Genomic DNA, 19,271 nt, shown 5'->3' with positions numbered 1-19,271 from the left:
AAGGAAAATCACTTTATCACAGTGGTTAGGATGAATTGGAATGGGGTGAGCTTTGAGGCAAGGGGGCCAATCGTGAGGCCACCGCAGAAGACCTGAGGGCCTGCACCAGGGGGATATTGGTGTGAATATAAAGAAAGGCAAGGTGGTAAGTGGATAGAGTTGACCTTAGAGCCAGGCAGGTGGAAGCTAGAGTCTTGCCTCTGAAACATACTGATTATGTGAGTCTGGGTAAGTCACTTAATGTCTCAGTGGTATAGAAAACTTTCCTTTTTTTTTGACATAAAAACAATTTGTTGATATAATTTGTGCTTATATCACTTTCCATCTCCCTTACCAAGAGAGCCATTCTTTATAATGAAGACTATTTTTAAAAAGAGAGAGGTGAAAAAGGCAGTTCAGCAAAATAGTCTGACAGTATATACAATTATCCACACCCATAGTCCCCCACCTCCACAAAGAAGTGCATTTTCTAATCTCTTCTCCTGGGCCAACTGTGGTCATTTTAACTGCTTATTTTCAGCCTTTTTGCATGTTATTTTAATTCATATTGTCATCATTGTGTATATTATTTTACTCGTTCTGTCTAGAAAATCTTATGAAACTGTGAGTTGTGGGGAAAATAGCGACCTGTACTGATAGAAAGAATTTCCTCACCTGGAAGCTCCCCCTCCAAGTGCCTAATGAAACCACAGGTCCAGTCCGTAGCTTATACATTTCCAAATCTCCGAGGGCAGGGACTGTTTCATTTTTGGTTTTGTTTCCACAGGGACTAGCATAGTGACAGGCATGTAGTAGGCACTTAATAAATGCTTGTTGATTTGATTGATTCTTGACACCCCCACCTTCCCCTTTTCTTCTCCTTTTCCTTTCTCTCCTTGGCATTTCCTTGCTATTTTCTGCCCATCTTCCTCTTCTCTTGGACACCCCCCCACTCCCTCCAAGAGAAAAGAGTGAGAGGAGAGATTGAGCATGGTGTCTTCAGGTGAGAGGGACCATGGAGAGCTAGCTCAGACCAAGGTAGAAGTGTGTAGAGAACAGCCCCCAATTCCCTCCCTTTGATCTCCCCTCTCTCCTATATCCCCTGCAAAGAAATCACTTTCTAGGATGACTGCCCAGAGATTTTGATATCCATGGTAGATGAGGACCCCCATAAGGGACCTTAGATGCCTGGCCTTCCCCATTCGCCCACTCTTATCCCAGGAGTAATAAAAGAAAAAAATTCTACCAGAAGGAAAGGAGGTGTCTCAACAAACCATGTCACCTCTTAGAGGTCCCTGGAAGCATACCAAACGTGGGCTTAATGACTTGTGACCTATGCATTCAATGGAACCTGACCTCTCAAAAGTGGCCAGAGGTCTCCTAACTGGCAAATCCGACATCCTTTTCTCAATCCTCATCCTTCTCGGCCTCTCTGCAGCCATTGACATGGCTGCTCATCCTCTCCTCTCTCCTCTCTGGGCTTTCTTGACATTGTTTTCTCTTGGTTTGGAATGACTAGTGGGGAAAGTTTAGGCACTGATGGAAGAGACATCTGGTAGGTGAGAGACATCTAGGCAGGGGTGTACTGGAGCCGGCTCAAACTTGTTTCCAAGAGCTGATGGTTAATTTTGTTTTAGTAAAGCATTTACACCTCAGAAATCAGCAAACACTACATGTTAAGGCAGCTAGGTGGTGCAGGGGATTGAGCACTGGGCTGGGAATCAGGAAGATACATCTTCAAGAGTTCAGATCTGGCCTCAGACACTAGCTGTGTGACCTTGGGCAAGTCACTTCACCCTCTTTGCCTCAGTTTCCTCATCTGTAAAATGAACTGGAGAAGAAAATGGCAGACCACTCCAGTATCTCTACCAAGAGAACCCCCAATGGGGTCACAAAGAGTCGGGCATGACTGAAGAACACACATCAGGGCTTCATCGTTGTTGCTGGCTGTCTAGACTTAAGAAGGTGATGGGGAAAATGTTAATACTGGGACATCAGACTTCAAAGTGTGTCCTGTCTTTTCAGAGAGCCAGTTGTTAAATATTTACCAGCATAGCACTGTATCTGGATACCCTGACCTCATGTCTGTTCCATGTGGTGATCTCTTGAGGTATTTGTATCCTGGCCTTTTAAAGTCTTTTCTTCTCCAGGCTAGGCATCCCCTTTTCCTTTAACTTATCCTTGTATTGCATAGACTTTGGTACTTTTAACCCTCTGTTTGCCCTTTTCTGGGTTCCCTTTTGTATGTGATGCTTAGTATGTGATGCTCAGAAGTGAACACAGTACTCCAAATTTTGTCTGACTGAGCCAGAATATAGAGCCATTATTACCTCCCTTGTTCTAGACCCTATGTCTCTTTTGTTGTTGTTCGGTCATTCAGTCATGTCCAACTCTTTGTGATCCCATGGACCATAGCACACAAGACCCTATTATCCTCCACTACCTCCCAGTCTGTCCCAGTTCACGTTCACTGCTTCCATGACACTATCTATCCACTTCATCCTCTGCCACCCCCTTCTCCTTTTGCTTTCAATCTTTCCTAACATCAGGATCTTTTCTAATGAGTTCTTTCTTCTCATTATATGGCCAAAGTATTTAAGCTTCAGCTTCAGTATTTGACTTTCCAGTGAATAGTCTGGATTAATTTCTCTAAGTATTGACTGATTTGATGTCCTTGCTGTCCAAAGGGACCCTCAAAATTCACCACAATTCAGAAGTGTCATTTCTGCAGTATTCAGCTTTCCTTACAGTCTAACTCTCTCAGCCATACATTGGTACTGGAAAAACCATAGCTTTGACTATACCAACCTTTGTCAGTAAGGTGATATATCTGCTTTTTAGCATGCTGTCCAGATTTGCCATAGCTTTCCTTCCAAGGAGCAAGTGTCTTTTAATTTCATGGCTGCAGTCTGTCTGCAGTGATCTTTGAGCCCAAGAATATAAAATCTGACACTGCTTCCATTTCTTCTCCCTATATGTGCCAGGAAATGACAGGACCAGTTGCCAAGATCTTAGTTTTTATTTTTTTATGTTAAGTTTCAAGTTGTTTTTACACTCTCCTCTTTCACCCTCATCAAGAGGCTTCTTAATTCCTCTTCACTTTCTGCCATCAGAATGGTATCATCTGCATATTTGAGATTGTTGCTATTTCTCCTGGCAATCTTAATTCCAACTTTTGCTTTATCTACTCTGGCATTTCTCATGATTTACTCTGCATATAAGTGAAACAAATAAGGGGACAATATAGAGGCTTGTACTCTTTTCCCCATCTTAAATCAATCATTTGCTCGTTTTAGGTTCTATTTCTTCTTGACCCACATACAGATTCCTCAGGAGACAAATAAGATGATCTGGTACTCCCATCCCTTTGAGGACTTGCCACATTTGGTTGTGATCCACACAGTCAAAGACTTTAGTGTAGGTCAATGAAACAGAAGTAGATGTTTTTCTGGAATTCCCTTGCTTTCTCCATAATGCAGCAAATCTTGGCAATTTGGTCTTTAGTTCCTTTGCCTCTTTGAAAACCAGCCTGCTTTTCTGGTAATTCTCGGTTTACATATTGTTGAAGCCTAGCTTGCAGAACCTTAAGCATAACCTTGCTGGCATGTGAAATGAACACAATTGTTTGGTGATCTCAATGTTCTTTGGCATTGTCCTTCTTTAGGATTGGGACATAAACTGATCTTTTCCAATCCAGTGGTCACTGTTGAGTTTCCCAAATTTGCTGGCATATTGAATACAGCACTTTAACAGCATCATCTTTTAGGATTTTAAATAGCTCAGCTGGATTTTTGTCTCTTATCATGTCCATTTTTTTTACACGAAATATTTCCTTGACAGCTCTAATTTTCTTTCCCCTCCCTTTTTCCCTTTGTTGACCAACAACTTTTACTGAAGTCTGGATTTGGAAGTGAAGGGGGGTTGAGGGAGGCATTTTGTTATTTGCAAATGTTATTAGACTTAATTGCTTAAGGAGTTTTCGGTTAGAGTTGAAAGGGTCTGAACATAAACCAGGTATTTACTTTATCATCATTTCCTATAACAGTGAACTAACTTGGCCTTTTAAGAGCTAGAAAAAATAATAACAAGATTCATCTGGAAGAACAAAAGGTCCAGAATATCAAGGGAATTAATGAAAAGAAATGCAAGGGAAGGTGGCCTAGCTATACTAGATCTTAAATTGTATTATAAATCAGCAATCATCAAAACTGTTTGGTACTGGCTAAGAAATGGAGTGGTGGATCAGTGGAATAGGTTAGGTATGCAAGATACAATAGTCAATGACTATAGTAATCTACTATTTGATAAACTCAGACTCCATCTTCTGGGATAAGAACTCACTATTCAACAAAAACTGCTGGGAAAACTGAAAAATAGTATGGCAGAAACTAGGCATAGACCGGCATCTTACACCTTATACCAAGATAAAGTCAAAATGGGTACATGGTTTAGATATAAAGGCTGATACTATAAGCAAATTAGGAAAGCAAGGAATGGTTTACCTATCAGATTTATAGAGAACGGAAAAATTTATGACCAAACAAGAGATAAGAGAACATTATGAAATACAAAATGGATAATTTTGATTACATTAAATTGAAAAATTTTTACATGAACAAAGCCAATGCAACTAAGATTAGAAGGGAAGCAGAAAGATTTTTACAGCCAGTGTCTCTGATAAAGGTCTCATTTTAAAATATACTGAGAACTGAGTCAAATTTATAAGAATACAAGTCATTCTCCAACTGATAAATGATCAAAGGATATGAATAGGCAGTTTTCCAAGGAAGAATTTAAAGCTATCTATAGTCATATGAAAAAAATGCTCTAAATCACTATTGATTAGAGAAATGAAAATTAAGACAACTTTGAGGTATCACATCACACCTATCAGATTGGCTAACATGACAAAACAGGAAAATGACAAAGGTTGGAAAAGATGTGGGAAAATCGGAACATTAATGCATTGTTAGTAGAGTTGTGAACTGATCCAACCATTCTGGAGAGCAAATTTGGAAGTATGCCTGAAGGGCTACAAGACTGTGCATACCCTTTGACCTAGCAATACCACTTGTAGGTCTGTATCCCAAAGAGATCATACAAATGGGAGAAGGACCCACACGCACAAAAATATTTGTAGCAGCTCTTTTTGTGGCAGCCAAGAATTGGAAGTTGAGGGGATGCCCATCATTTGAGGAATGGCTAAACAAGTTGTCATACATGAATGTGGTTTCCATAAGAAACGATGAACAGGCTGACTTCAGAAAAACCTGGAAAGACTTACATGAACTGATGCTTCGTGAAATGAGCGGAACCAAGAGAACATTGTACACAGTAACAGCCACGTTGTGTGATGAGTAACTTTGATAGACTTAGCCCTTCTCAGCAATGCTAGGACCTCCAAAAGACTCATGATGGAAAAGGCTATCCACATCTAGAGAAAGAATTATGGAGTCTGAATGTAGATCAAAGCATAATATTTGCTCTCTCTCTCTCTCTCTCTCTCTCTCTCTCTCTCTCTTTGCTGTTATTTCTTCTTTCTCATGGTTTATCTCATTGGTTCAAATTCTTCTTTACAACATGACTAATGTGAAAATATGTTTAATATGAATGTATATGTATAGTCTATACCAGATTGCACACTGTTATGGGGAGGGGGGAGGATAAGGAGGGGGAGAAAATTTAGAACTCAAAATCTTATGGAAGTGAATGTTGAAAACAAAAAAAAAATGAGGTTTTAACTTTATCTGTGAGGTAGGGAACCACCTTGAAAAAAAGTCTTCAGCCATTATAAAGGCAGTAGATTCTCCCTCCCCTGTGTAAATATTATGCTAGTCTTCACCAGGCCTTCAGTCTTGAAATAAATTAGTACTGGACTGAAATCCTTGCCGTCAATACAAGCATAGTCACCAGGCTACAGTCATCACCCTCCACAACTCAGACCCATAGAAAGCTTCCTAAGAAACAGAAATCCCTTTAGTGGACTTTTCTGTACCCTGCTACTATGCAAAACAGTGAATGCACATGGAAGGGTATTTGTAGAGCAGTTATTTCAGGGTCCTGCTGTCAATGAATTAAAGGGACAGCCCTTAAGTTTTCCCTAGGCATTTGAACTACAAGCCACCCTTGTCTATAAACACATAATCCTAAAGAAGTTACCTGTGAAATGGAATCAGTTATACTGGAGTACCAAATATCAACCTGAACTCCTACCATGTATGGAAAAGACATGGAGGCTCAGAAGTCTCCATAGAGAGATCCACAGTTGTCATTTCCCTCTCTGCACTGAATTACACTTTATGCTGTGAGTCGCTTTGGGGAAGTTCATCAGATAAAGGAAGCCTAGACTATAGTAACTTCTTTTGCACTCACTAACTTGCTGGCTGTGACAGCAACAAGATTAAAGTACCAATTCCAGTGTGTGCCGTCCCAGAAGCATGTCTGTTATAAAGAACCAAGAGTCAGTGCTTTCTTATTACACTTGAAATAATTTCTCTGATAGAACAGAGGGACAAGTGCAAATGTTCTGTATATGGTCTTAATACCACTACAGACACAAAAGTCATTTTTCTCTGCCAGATATTGGGAAGAGTAATTATAGCAACATAGGATGAAATCCCAAGGCCTCTTCTGTCTTCTGTGTCTCTGTCTTAGTAGCATGAAAGGTAATTGATTAGCCTTGGAGGAAAACTTGGCAGTTTTCTTAAGCCCTCTGATGCCAATGGACTTCCTCAAGCTCACTCTGCAAAGTTGTGACAAGGTCAGAGGTGTCTCTTCATAATACTCAAAGCATTTAGCAGAGGCACTGCTACTCCAAGTATAATCAGAAGGCTTCTTTCCTCGATTGTCCGGGGCATAGATGTTGCCTCCAAACCCCACTAGCATCTCAATTAGGTCCACATTCTTTACTTTGGCTGCACGATGAAGAACTGTCTCATGCAATTTCGCTGCGTTCACATTGACTCCTGCATTAAGCAGCACTTTCACAATCCAGATGATCTCTTGCACAGACATTGTGCAATAGGGTACCAGAATGGCAGCCATGGGCTTTTAGATTAGCCCCAACATCAACGGGAAGCCGCACACATTCAGAACTTCCACTCGTGCAGGCTTCACGTAGCGGGATTCAGTATACAGTGATGGGCCGACCTTTAACCCAAGAGAAAGCAGCAGCTTCACGCGTTCAATGCTGCTCAAGGCACAGGCATCACAAAGAAGGGTACTGCCAGCAATGTTCTGGGTATCCACCTGGGCTCTAGCAGCCAGCAGAAATTTCACACGTTGTGCCTGACCCTGAAGGTCAGCCTCATGTAAAGGGATGATGGAGTCCACAGTGGCCACGTTGACACAAGCGCCATTCTCAATCAGTTACTGTAGCTGCAAGGTTTCGCCTTGTTGGGAAGCTTCTTGAACAGGTGTCCTATCCACCCAGAAACCAATTTCTCCCAAGGATCTGTCCATATTCCTATAGCTCTGTCCTGTCCACCGACTCTCTGACCTTGACCACCCAGCACCTGGGCAGGACAGAGGGGACTCAAGGAGCGATAGCTCTAATTTATTTTATTCTCTCTCTCTCTCTCTCTCTCTCTCTCTCTCTCTCTCTCTCTCTCTCTCTTCTGCTTCTCCCTCTCTCTTTTTTGGGGGGCTAGGCAATGGGGTTAAGTAACTTGTCCATGGTCACACAGTTAGTAAGTATCAGTGTCTGAAGCTGGATTTGAACTCAGGTCCTCCTGACTCTAGGGCCGGTGCTCTATCCCCTGTGCCACCTAGCTGCCCCAGCTCTAATTTTGTTGAAGAGATTTCTCGTCTTTCCCTGTTTTCTTCTATTTCTTTGCATTGCTCATTTAAGAAAACCTTATTCTCTCTCCTTGTTATTCTCTGGAACTGTGCATTCAGTTGAGCATATATTTCTTTCTCCTTTACCTTTCACTTTCCTTCTTTCCTCTAGCTATTTGTAAAGCCTCATCAGACAGCCATTTTGCTTTCTTGTTCTTCTTTTTCTTTGGGGTATTTTTTGTTGCTGCCTCCAGTACAATATTGTGAATCTCTGTCCATAGTTCTCTCTCTCTCTCTCTCTCTCTCTTTTTTTTTTTTAGTGACGCAATCGAGGTTAAGTGACTTGCCCAAGGTCACATAGCTCATTGTTCTTCAGGCTTTCTATAGACCAAATCTATTCATCACCTCCACTTCATATTTATAAGGGATGTTATTTAGATCATACCTGTATGATCTGATGGTTTTCCCTACTTTCTTCAATTTAAGTCTAATTTTTACAGTCAGAAGCTCATGATCTGAGCCACAGTCAGCTCTGGTTCTTCTTTAACTGACCGTATACAGCTTCCCCACCTTCCGCTGCAAAGTGTATACTCAAACTGATTTCGATATTGACTACCTGGTGATGTCCATGTGTACAGTTGCCTTGTGGGCTGTTGAAAAAGAGGATTTGCTATGACCAGTGAGGTATCCAGACAAAACTCTATCAATCTCTGCCCTGCTTCATTTTGTATTCCAAGGCCAAACTTGCCTGTTATTCCAATTGTCTTTTGATTTCTTACTTTAGCGTTCCAATCCTTCATGATGAATGTGACATCTAATAATATCTCATTAAGTGTTTTGGGGGCTGCCATTTTATACCATTAACTGATACTGATACTGACTGCACAGTACATTAAGTTTACCAACTCTCCCCTAAAAAAAAATAGGATGTGTAGATGGAGACAGCTAAATAGAACAGTTGATAGAGCATTGGACGTGGAGTCAGGAAGACCTGAGTCTGAATCCCGTCTCAGATTTTTACTAGCTGTGACCCTGGGCAAATCGCTTACCCGTTACTTGTCTTAAATTCCTCAACTGTGAAAATGGAGATAAAATGGAGCCTTGTTATGAGGACAAAATGATGTAACACATCTAAAGTACTCTCCAAAATTCAAAGTGCTCTATTAATGCTAGCTATCATTATTATGGTTATTATTCTTATCTTGCTGCCCCTGTGCCATCTTGTAATTATGATTTTGTCATCATCTGTAGAACTTTATCACTATTAAATTTCATCTTAATGGATTGGTTTCCCTATTCTGGAGGCCCAACTCTGTCATTCAACATGTTAGCTTCATGTGCTCTACAAATCTGATAAGTGTATCATTATTATCACCATCCAAATCACTGAAAAAAAAAAGAAAGTTGAACAGCAGAGGGCCAAGCCCGGATCCTTGGGGCACTCCACTGGAGACTTCTTACCAACTTAAATATTGCTTGTTGAACGACTTCTCTCTAGGTCCAGTCATTTACCGAGTTCCAACTCTACCTGTTTGTACTGTCATCTAACTCATGTCTCTTTATGAAGTCCACAGGCATGGTACAATGTATGTGCTACAAAATAGGAGACTCAGTGGATTATATATTCAAAGCATTTTGTAAACCTTTGAGGGTAATAGCGTTATAATATCAGCTTGTCCTATAGAAACAGTGTGGTACACTACGAAATGCCCTGGCTTCAGATTCAGGAGTCTTGGATTTGAATTTTACTCTTGTTGTTGGTGGCGGACCTTTGTCCTTGAAGAGGGCCAATGACATCATCAGGGTGATGTCTTGACTTGTGCATACAACTTTACTAGTTGTATGACCTGACTTGAGTCACTTAAACTCTTAGAACTCAGTTTCCTCATCTATAAAATGGGAATAATAATGTCTTTATTTCCTGCGGTACCTCAGCGGATTATTATGAGAATCAAGAAAGATAAGAGATATTAAATGCTATAGAAATACATGGAGCTTGAGGCTCAAGAGTTAAGTGACTTGCCTTCAGTCACATAGCTACTGAGCTACTAGAAGCAGGATTTGAACCTGGGTCCTCAGTACTCCAAGTTCAGCATTCGATCCATTGCATCAAATTCCCCTCTTGCTAGGTGAATGCCAACTGTTAATTATAACTAAGAGACCAATTTGTAATTGGCAAGGGCTTTACATGTACCAGAGGCTTTATTCCTGTTCTCATTTGTGCTAATGTCTGAATAGGCACTTAATTTTCTTCTGGGCAGGGCAGGATAGAGCAGGGAAACTGCTGATGGGGCCCCTGGTTTTCCTGGCCCAAAAAATTCCCAAGCTGGTTCTGGGCCTTTTTCACACGGCCTTCCAGCTGCTGAGAAGTAGATGGCATTTATGCAAATTTGAGAGCCGCAGGGGCATTGGTACATCTGCTTATAGGTACTTGTGGAGAATGGGCACAGGCCAGTATTCGTGAAGCTGCTGGTGGGGCCTACTGTTCTTGCTTACAGGAAGGACCAGCAGCACCCCGATTGTTGAATTCAGAACATTTTGGGCCTGTCGTTTGGCATATCTTTGGAATTTGTTAATTCCCAATCAAAACTCCTGCAGAAATTTCACCAGGTCTTTCCCCTCCTATCAGTGTCTTCATCTACCAGCCGCTGACCCTTTACCCTCAGTGTCCTAGTAGGTCCGAATAAATGCTTGCTGACTTGACCGTGACTTGACCTCAGTTGAAGCAAGGGCATTCTTAGCCTCTAGAAGAGAAGACTTAGCTAGAATGTGATTATAGTCTGCTGGGTGATTACTTCTTCAATCTGCTGTCTCCAGGAGGAGTATTGGATTAGGGTCATATCTGTCTGCCATACTTCAAATATTTGTAGTCTTGGAGTTTTATGCTCTCTTTTTCAGGGGTTCAGAATAAAAGAGACTTTCTGTTTATTCTAAAGGGGATGGTAACATGTAACTTATTCTTTCCAGCTTAGCTCCTTGCTACCCAGAAAATCCCAATAGCTAGTAAACCTCTTTATCAAAGTAAGCAGTAAACAGAAATCAGAGGAGTTATGCAGATTAGAAGAGATAAATGAATACACAAGAGTAAATGAGCTCCTTGGGGGCAGAGACAATGATTTTACCAGGGCAGAGCCAACGTGGGTTGTAGGCACAGGGAATCCAGAGGCATATTGGGGGCTGATTTCTCCACATGACTGTGGCTCTGGGGAAATCTCCCATCTCTCATTCAAAAGTTGGCACCTGCCTCTCACCCCTCTCTCTTGAGCTCCTTCTCTGCCTCTCCCAACAGTCTCTCATAATCTGAAGTCTCTTTTCCATTTGTGATGGTCTACTGCATGGAGGGCTCAGGGGACTCTCAGCCAACCAGAGTCAAGTTTCCCCCAAGGTAGCAGCACACAGTACCATAAGGCTGTCCCTCAGGACATGGCCTCAGGCTTGGGGTGGGAGTGGCATGTCACTTCATTTTGAGGAAGACTTTCTAATGGTGACAACTGTTGAAAAGTAGATGGGGTTACCTTGGGAGGTACAGGGGTTTCCATTGCTGGGAGTCTTTAAATAGAAGTTTTCAAACCACTTGTTATAGATGGAATTTCTTCCCAAGCATGGGTTGGACAAAATAAACCATAAGGTCCTTACCCACTCTGAGACACCAATTGTTATCAGAACAGGCAGTAAAAAGATGGGCTGTTATACTTGTCTCTGGGTTCTCCTTTTTTCTATTATCTGTAAACTCATCTTTGTTGACCCAGTTTTGATTATTCATGTCAACACAACCCAATGAGATTTTCCTCCTAGTCCTTTCAAAATCTCTGGTTTTCAAAGGTCAGTGGATCACTGTGGCTCTGTTTTTCTGCCTATTTTTCTATGCTAGCTGATTGTGTCTAGACATTTCTCCAGTGAGTGGGTGGCAATGACCTTGGAAGATGGAAGAGCTCTTGGAAAATGAGCAATCATTCTCCTCCCCCTGGAGAAAATGTCCTGGAATTATCTGGGGATTTGGGGAAATTTCTGAGATAGATCTCATTATCAGAAAATTCACTGCCTGCTGCCTGTTTCCTTTTCAGCTTCTGCTACATGCTTTGCATTCTTTTGCTTCAGCTGATAACAGAATTTTTAATTATTATAATTATCACTTGAAAAATTGGGTTCCTGCTGCAGAAAATTAGAATGAGATCCTGCTACCTGAAAAAAAAAAAAGTACCTGTAACTTCCAATTGAGGATTTTGTTTCCTGACACAATGAAAAACAGAAAGTGGTGTGTGTCCTCAGAAGTGTCCCATATCTGTATTGAGATGTGAATGCAGGTGTGGAGAGATGTCCAGGTGTGTGACCACAAGGAATATGGATGATACGGAATCAATGTGAAAGATGTTGCTGGCTAGTATGGAGAAACATGGAGAGGCTAGATGGGGAATTAGCCCTGGTGGTCTGCTGACCTCTGGGGACCAGAGATTTAGGAAAGAGTAGAGAAAATCCTAGCTCTGCCGCTCCCTGTAAGGCATTTAGCCTTAAAACACTTTAGCTTCAGTGTCCTTGTCTGCAAAATGGGGAAGGGGGTGGGTTAGATGACCTCTAAGATCCATCTCTTCTGTCTTCAAAACTATAATTGCAACTAAAATAACTAGTGGTCTAGTGGACATCAGGGAAATGATGCCATGACTTGCAAGTGAATTGGATTTAAGTGAGGGAGGGATGTGCAAAGTCACTAACCTCACTTTCTCCTCGGGAACCATCTGGGTCCGGTGGGCAGATATATATTAGGACAACTGAACACGGCCTTCTCCCTCCCAGTAACCTGATTGGCTCCTATGGGTTTAATTACCATCTCTTTGCGGAGGACTCATAGAACTACAAATCCAGACTAAGTCTTTCCCCAAGGATCACCGATTGCCTCTTGGCCATTTCAAACTGGATGTCCTGGAAGTATCTCAAATTAAACACAGCCAAAATTGAACTTATTGTCTTTTCCCTTAAGCCCTCCCCCTTCTAAACTTCCCTATTTCTGTTGAAGGTTCCATCTCCTCCAGCCTCCCTGGCTTATAACACTAGTTTTATCCTGGACTCCCCCATCCAATACATCCAATCAGTGGCCAGATAATGTGGTTTTTATATCTTTCACATTTGCCTTTCTGTCCATTCACAGTTACCTCCTCAGTTTCAGACCTCATCACCTCCTGCCTAGGTTATTGTACCAGCCTCCTAATCGGTCTTCCTGCCTCAAGTCTCTCACAATTTCAGCCCATCCTGCACGCAGCTGCCTAAGTAATTTTCTATAAGTGTAGCTCTGACACTGCATGTAATTACCCTACTTAACATCAGTGACGTTCTGTTGCTTCTAGGAGCATTATATAAACTCCAGTGTTTGTCTTTCAAAACCTCTTAAACCCAGCATCAATCTGTCTTTCCAACCTCAATGGACACTGCTCCTCTGCATTCTATGATCCAGCCAAACAGGGCCTTCTCCATGATCCTCGCACTAGACACTCCATGTCTTGTCTCTGTGCCTTGAACTGGCCATCCTATACACCCTTTTTGCCCACTTGCCTCAGTCCTTCTCTTTCTTTAAGACACAGCTCAAAGCAGTTTCTACACGAAGGCTTTTCCAATTGCTCTGACTGCTAGTGCCTTCCCTCCCAAATTACTTTGTATTTAACTAACTTGTATATACTTTTATTTGTTCACTTTATATGCATACTGTGTGTATTTACATATGTACTTGCTATCTTTTCAATTAGAGTGTAAGTTCCTTGCCAATAGGGATTATTTTGGGGCAGCTAGGTGGCACAGAAGACACAGCACCAGCCCTGAAGTCAGGAGTACCTGAGTTCAAATCCGGCCTCAGACCAAACGCTTGACACTTACTAGCTGTGTGACCCTGGGCAAGGCACTTAACCCCAATTGCCTAAAAAACAAAACAAAAACAAAACAAAAAACCAATAGGGATTATTTTATTCTTCATACTTGGAGCCCCAGTGCCTAGCATAGTGTAGGGCACATAGTAGGTGCACATTTATAAATCCTTGCTAATTGATTGATACGATTCTAAAAAACTATAACTACGTCTCACTGGATTGTGGAACCACGAATGATAAAGAGTGGGCTGAAGTAGTTGTGGGAGAAGAAAATACTGAGAGGTAGTAGTAGTGTTCAGTCTTCTATCAGCTTTTCTGCGAATCATAGACTATAAGAGATGGAAGATATAAGATATAAGTGATCCCAGAGGTCATCTAGTCAAACTTTTGTCTAAACAAGGATTCCTCTTCTTTGGCCTCCCCAGCAAGGGGTTATCAATGACTGCTCAAAAACCTCTGATACTTTGAAGCCCAGTCTCTTCTGAGGTAATCCATTTCATTTTTGGATAGTTCTGATAGTTAGGAAGTTTCTCTTTAAATATCAAGCTGAAATATGTGTCTCTGTAATTTCACATTACAAGATAGTATGGCCGATGGGGTCTTAGTTGTAGGTTTTAAGTGATGGAGTACAAGTGACAGATTGCAGATGATGAGATATGGGAGATAGTGGATGAATGGGTAGGGGTGATGGAGTGCAGGTAATGGAGTGTGGAGGTGACGGAATGATGGTGACAGGGAGTAGGTGACGGAGTATGAGTGATAGAGTACAGGTAAAGGAATACGACTCAGAGTGTAGGTGATGGCATAAGGGTGACAGGGTGTGGATAAAGAAGCACAGGTAATGGAGTGCAAATGATGTGGTTTAGATGATGGGGTATGACTGATAGTACAAGGTTCTATAGGTGAAAGGGTGACAGTACAGTGATATAGATTCAGTTCAAGTGATGGAGTAAGAGGAGCAGTGTATGGATAATGGGATGTGGGTGATGGGTACAGGCTGTGGAGTGTTGATGCTGGATGGTGGTGCAGCAGGCCTAATATGTGTGATAATATGGGTGATGGGATGTGTGTGGTGGGGAGCAGGAGATGGGGTGTCTATAGTGGAATACAGGGAATGGAGTGTGCAGCTGTTGTTTCATAGAGGGCATCATGTAGTCCCAGTGCAGAAAACTGGACAAGATTTTGGGAATTTTATGGAGGGCAGAGCTGTTCCTTCCATTCCTATTAGTCCTGCAGTGTGGAGGAAAATTGACAGACCAACTTCTAAGCAGCTCTTTGGCCAAGGAACAATGGAATCCATTCTGAGGCTGTAGCTTAGTGTAATTATTTTTTCAGAATGGCTTCCAAGGAGCAGAGTTGCTGTCCAATCTAATCCTTTCCCAATTCTGTCATTTATTTGCATGGAGGCACTTTTAGACAAATCTTTAAGGCAGAAAAGTTGGAATGTTGGAGAAGATGGGGCGGGATGGATAAACAGTTCCTAGGATATAATCCATTAATACCAAAACATTTATTAGGGATCTGCTGTACTCCCCACCTTGACCTAGGCTTTGGGTGTGGAGAGATTTCAAAGATCTGTAAATTCCTTGGTGGGTGGGAATGGTCAAGAAATATAAATCCCAAGTTGATCTCCACATATTTCTCTGTATGTAACCACAAAAGTCCTATGTGGATGCCTCATTATAGAATTTAGGTGACATTGGGTTATAGGTGATAGGATTCCCTATATTCTGTCACTCGTATGCCACCATCTTCATCACATCACTCAGCTATGTCAATGGAGTGCACGTTTTGCTGATTCCCACCAAGATGGAAAGATTTCCAGTATGGAGTTGTCTGTTGTGCAAAAACCAGTCCAACAAATTACAAAGTGGCAATGATGAAATTAAGCAAAAGCATAACAACAATAATAAAGAGAATTGATGCTTATTAATAGTTGTTGCAAAAGAATGAGAAGGTAGAGAAATTCTACAAAGATCTCCGTGAGATCCTCCAAAATAAGTCAAGACACACATTAGTGTCTAGTTTAGATGAGGATAGTCCAAAAAATATTGGGAAATGGGGTTGAGATTAAGAAATAAAAGAGGTTGAATCTTACAGAACCGATACAAGTCATAGGATCATAGAAGTACAATCTGGAAGTGACTTTGTAGTTATCTAGCCCAGCCCCCTTCATTTAATAAATGAGGAAACTGAGGCCCAGAGAGGGAAAGTGGCTTGCCCAACATTACAGAGCTAAGCAGGGAGAGAGCCAGGATTTGAACCCAAGTTTTCTGACTCCAAATCCAGTGCTCTTTCTACTGCAAAATGGAGAGGCTCTTGCTTCTACGTATCATGAACATTCTTTTCAAGAAGAGTTGAAGGGTACTGGTTATAGACAGCGCCCAACACGAACACATGAAAATGCAATTGATAATATCTTAACGGACAGAAAATTACTAAATATCAATTGAGAAGTAATTTCCCAATCACCTGTCTCTTTGTGGACCATCCACTTGTTAGAACGGAAGTCAAAATCAACCTCAAACTGTAAGATATAGTGTGTAATGGCAACTCCAACCTGATCCATTTGAACATAATCTCAATCTGAAAAGAAAGGGAAACCGATAAAGAAAAAGACTTTGATGTGGATAATCACCATTCCCTTTGGAAGGTGAAGTGATTTAAAGCCACTACCATATAAAAGGGCTTAGGACACTCTCACACACACACACACACACACGTTTGCCTACATGCATATCTATACCTATACACACACACATACATACATGCCTACATCTATACCTACACATGCACATATACATACATACACATATACAAATAACACACACATACATACATATGCATACATGCCTATATACACATCTACAGCTACACATACACATACACACACATACTTATATACAAATAACACATACACACATGCACATATATGCCTATATACACTTCTACATCTGCAATACACATATACATACATACATACAAACAACACATACATACACACATACATATATACAAATAACACATACATACATAACTATATATGCCTATATACACATCTACAGCTATACATACACATAAACATACATATATACAAATAACACACACACATACACACATAACTATATATGCCTACATACACATCTACACATACATACATACATACATATGCACAAATAACACACATGCATACACATATATGCCTACATATACTTCTACATCTACACACACATATACATACATATATACAAATATCACACACACACACACACACACACACACACACACACACACACACACTCCAGTCATTAGGCACTTGCTTTTCTTGCCAAACAAAGAAACACAGCAGTTAGAATGCAAACTGCTTTGCAGAACCTTGTGGAGGAAAATGGTGAAATAAGCCTTACCTCACAAAACAATGAGAAGCAGTTGGGGGGAAAATGAGTTTTTAGAAAGCTTAACCTAAGAGGAAGATAAGCTGGACCATTCCAAACACATTTAACGGTAGAACTGGAAGGAGGACAATAAACAAATGAAACAATGGGAAAGTGTGTTTGTATTTTTTTTTTTAACAAACTTCTGATTTAACAATGGGGCCACCGCATTTGGATTCTAGCATCTGGGTCCCTGATACAGTATTCAAGAAAGTGGAAAAGAAGATGAAGGGGTGGGGATGGGGTGGGGGAAACACCTAGATTAGAGGAAGTATATATAGAAAAACTCTCTCTTAGAGATGCTGCTGCTTTAAGAATGTTGAAAGTATTGATCTTAATGATCTCTGAAAGGGCAGCCAATACGGAATCATTAGGAAAAAAAGACAGTTATTACTACCAAAAAAAGGAGACTGGAGAACATCAATAACTAACAATCCATATTTCTACTTTCTCATTTTCATAAAATGTTGTAAGAATGGTACATTTTTATATCCAGAGCATTCTTGATGATGGCAATAATAATATATTACATTTGTATATCATTTACTATCTACCAAGCCTTATGCTAAACATTTTACCAATATTATTTCATTTGATCCTCACAAAGACCCTGGCAGGTAGGTACTGTTATTATCCCCACTTTATAGATGAAGAAACTGAGGCAGACAGAGGTTAAGTGGCTTGCCTAGGCTCACATGTCTGGAAAGCATCTGAGGCTGGATTAAGAGTAGGGTCTTCCTGTGTCCAAGTCTAGGGCTCTATCTGCTGTGCCACCCAACTGCAGTATGAGAAGGGAACATGCAGGCCTTTGCAGGTGTTTTTCAGTAACACACTCTTTTTCATGATTATACAATTACCCAAAATTTTCAGAGAAAAAAAATTCCACTGTGGGTATTTTTTTTTTGTTGAAAAAATAATTTAATTTTGCAAAACAAGAATTCAGTCTTAGAGATCATTCTCCAGAAAGATGTCTTCCATAAAGATGTTAAGATAAATGAATGAATGAAAAACCATTTATTGGGCACCTATTATGTGCCAGGCACTATGGATAGGAATACAAAAGTGAGACAACCCTTGCTTTCAAGGGGCTTCTCTTTTCTTATGGGAAGACAATACATAGAGGGAGACTGGGGGCCATGGCAGGGAGCTTTGGTCTGGAGAGTTACAGGGATAGTGAGAGGAGCCATGGGGCAGTTCATTGTCACATCCTCTTGACCAGTATAGACGGATCGTAGAGTGCATAGAGGGACATAAGATGTGAGAAGGCTGGAAAGGGGCCAGGTCATAACCTTCAAAAGAGGATTTTTTGCTTGCTCCTGGAGGTCACAAGAAGACACCAGAGCTTCTTGGTTGGAGGCAGGGTGTGTGACATGGATTCATACCTACGCTTGACAGGAGGACAGATTGGAGTGGGGAGGAATTATCCGAGGCATGAAGGCTGGCGCAGTGGCCTTGGTGAGATGTGATGAGGGCTTGACCTAGGGTTGTCTCAGTGTGACTGGAGATAAGGGGATAGATACAAGAAATGTTGTGAGGGTAGAAACAACAAAATTTAGTAATGGAGTGAGAATGAAGAGTTAAGAATGGCACTGAGGGGGTGGGCCTGGATGCCTGAGACAATGGTGGTGCCATCAACAGGGATAATAAGGTAATCTGGGAAAAGGTAGAAAAGTGTCTCCAGGGGGAGACAATGCATTCTGTTTTGGACATATTGAGTTTGAGATGTCTATGAAATATCTAGTTTATGGTGAGCAAAAAGTAGCTGGAGATATATGACTATAACTCAATAGAGAGACTAGGCTTAAAGTTTTGTGCAACTGTGCCTTGCTTAAACCCGATTCACGTACAAATCAAGACATCACCCTGCCATGTCATCAGTCCTCTTCAAAAACAAAGGACCAACCTCAAGGCCTGAACATAAAGATTTTGGAATTGTCTGCATAAACATGATAATTGAAACCATGGGAACTGATGAAATCCCCAGGTAAGACAGTATAGAGGGAGAAGAGAAGAGGACTCAGGACAGAGCCTCGGGGGATACTCACAGTTAGTGGATATGACCCGGATGAAGATCCAGCAAAGAAGATGGAGAAAGAGCAGTCAATGGATGGCAGAACCAGGAGAAAACAGTATCACGAAAACCTAGAGAGGAGACATAATCCTGAAGGAGAAGGTGATTGGCAATGTCGAAGTAATCAGAAAAGCAAAGGGAGGATCAGGACTGAGAAAA

At 41.2% G+C, this 19,271-nt stretch overlaps 1 pseudogene; it reads right to left on the bottom strand.

The window, feature by feature from the left end:
• Positions 1–6,629: 6,629 nt before the first annotated feature.
• The window catches only part of LOC110206013 (ankyrin repeat and SOCS box protein 13 pseudogene), a 56,817-nt pseudogene continuing 44,175 nt past the window's right edge, over positions 6,630–19,271 (bottom strand).

Source organism: Phascolarctos cinereus, unplaced genomic scaffold (assembly GCF_003287225.1).
Source record: "Phascolarctos cinereus isolate Bilbo 61053 unplaced genomic scaffold, phaCin_HiC Scaffold_726;HRSCAF=1367, whole genome shotgun sequence".
Taxonomy (NCBI): domain Eukaryota; kingdom Metazoa; phylum Chordata; class Mammalia; order Diprotodontia; family Phascolarctidae; genus Phascolarctos; species Phascolarctos cinereus.
The sequence above is the reverse complement of the archived record's forward strand: the minus strand, read 5'-3'. Positions and strand labels throughout refer to the sequence as shown.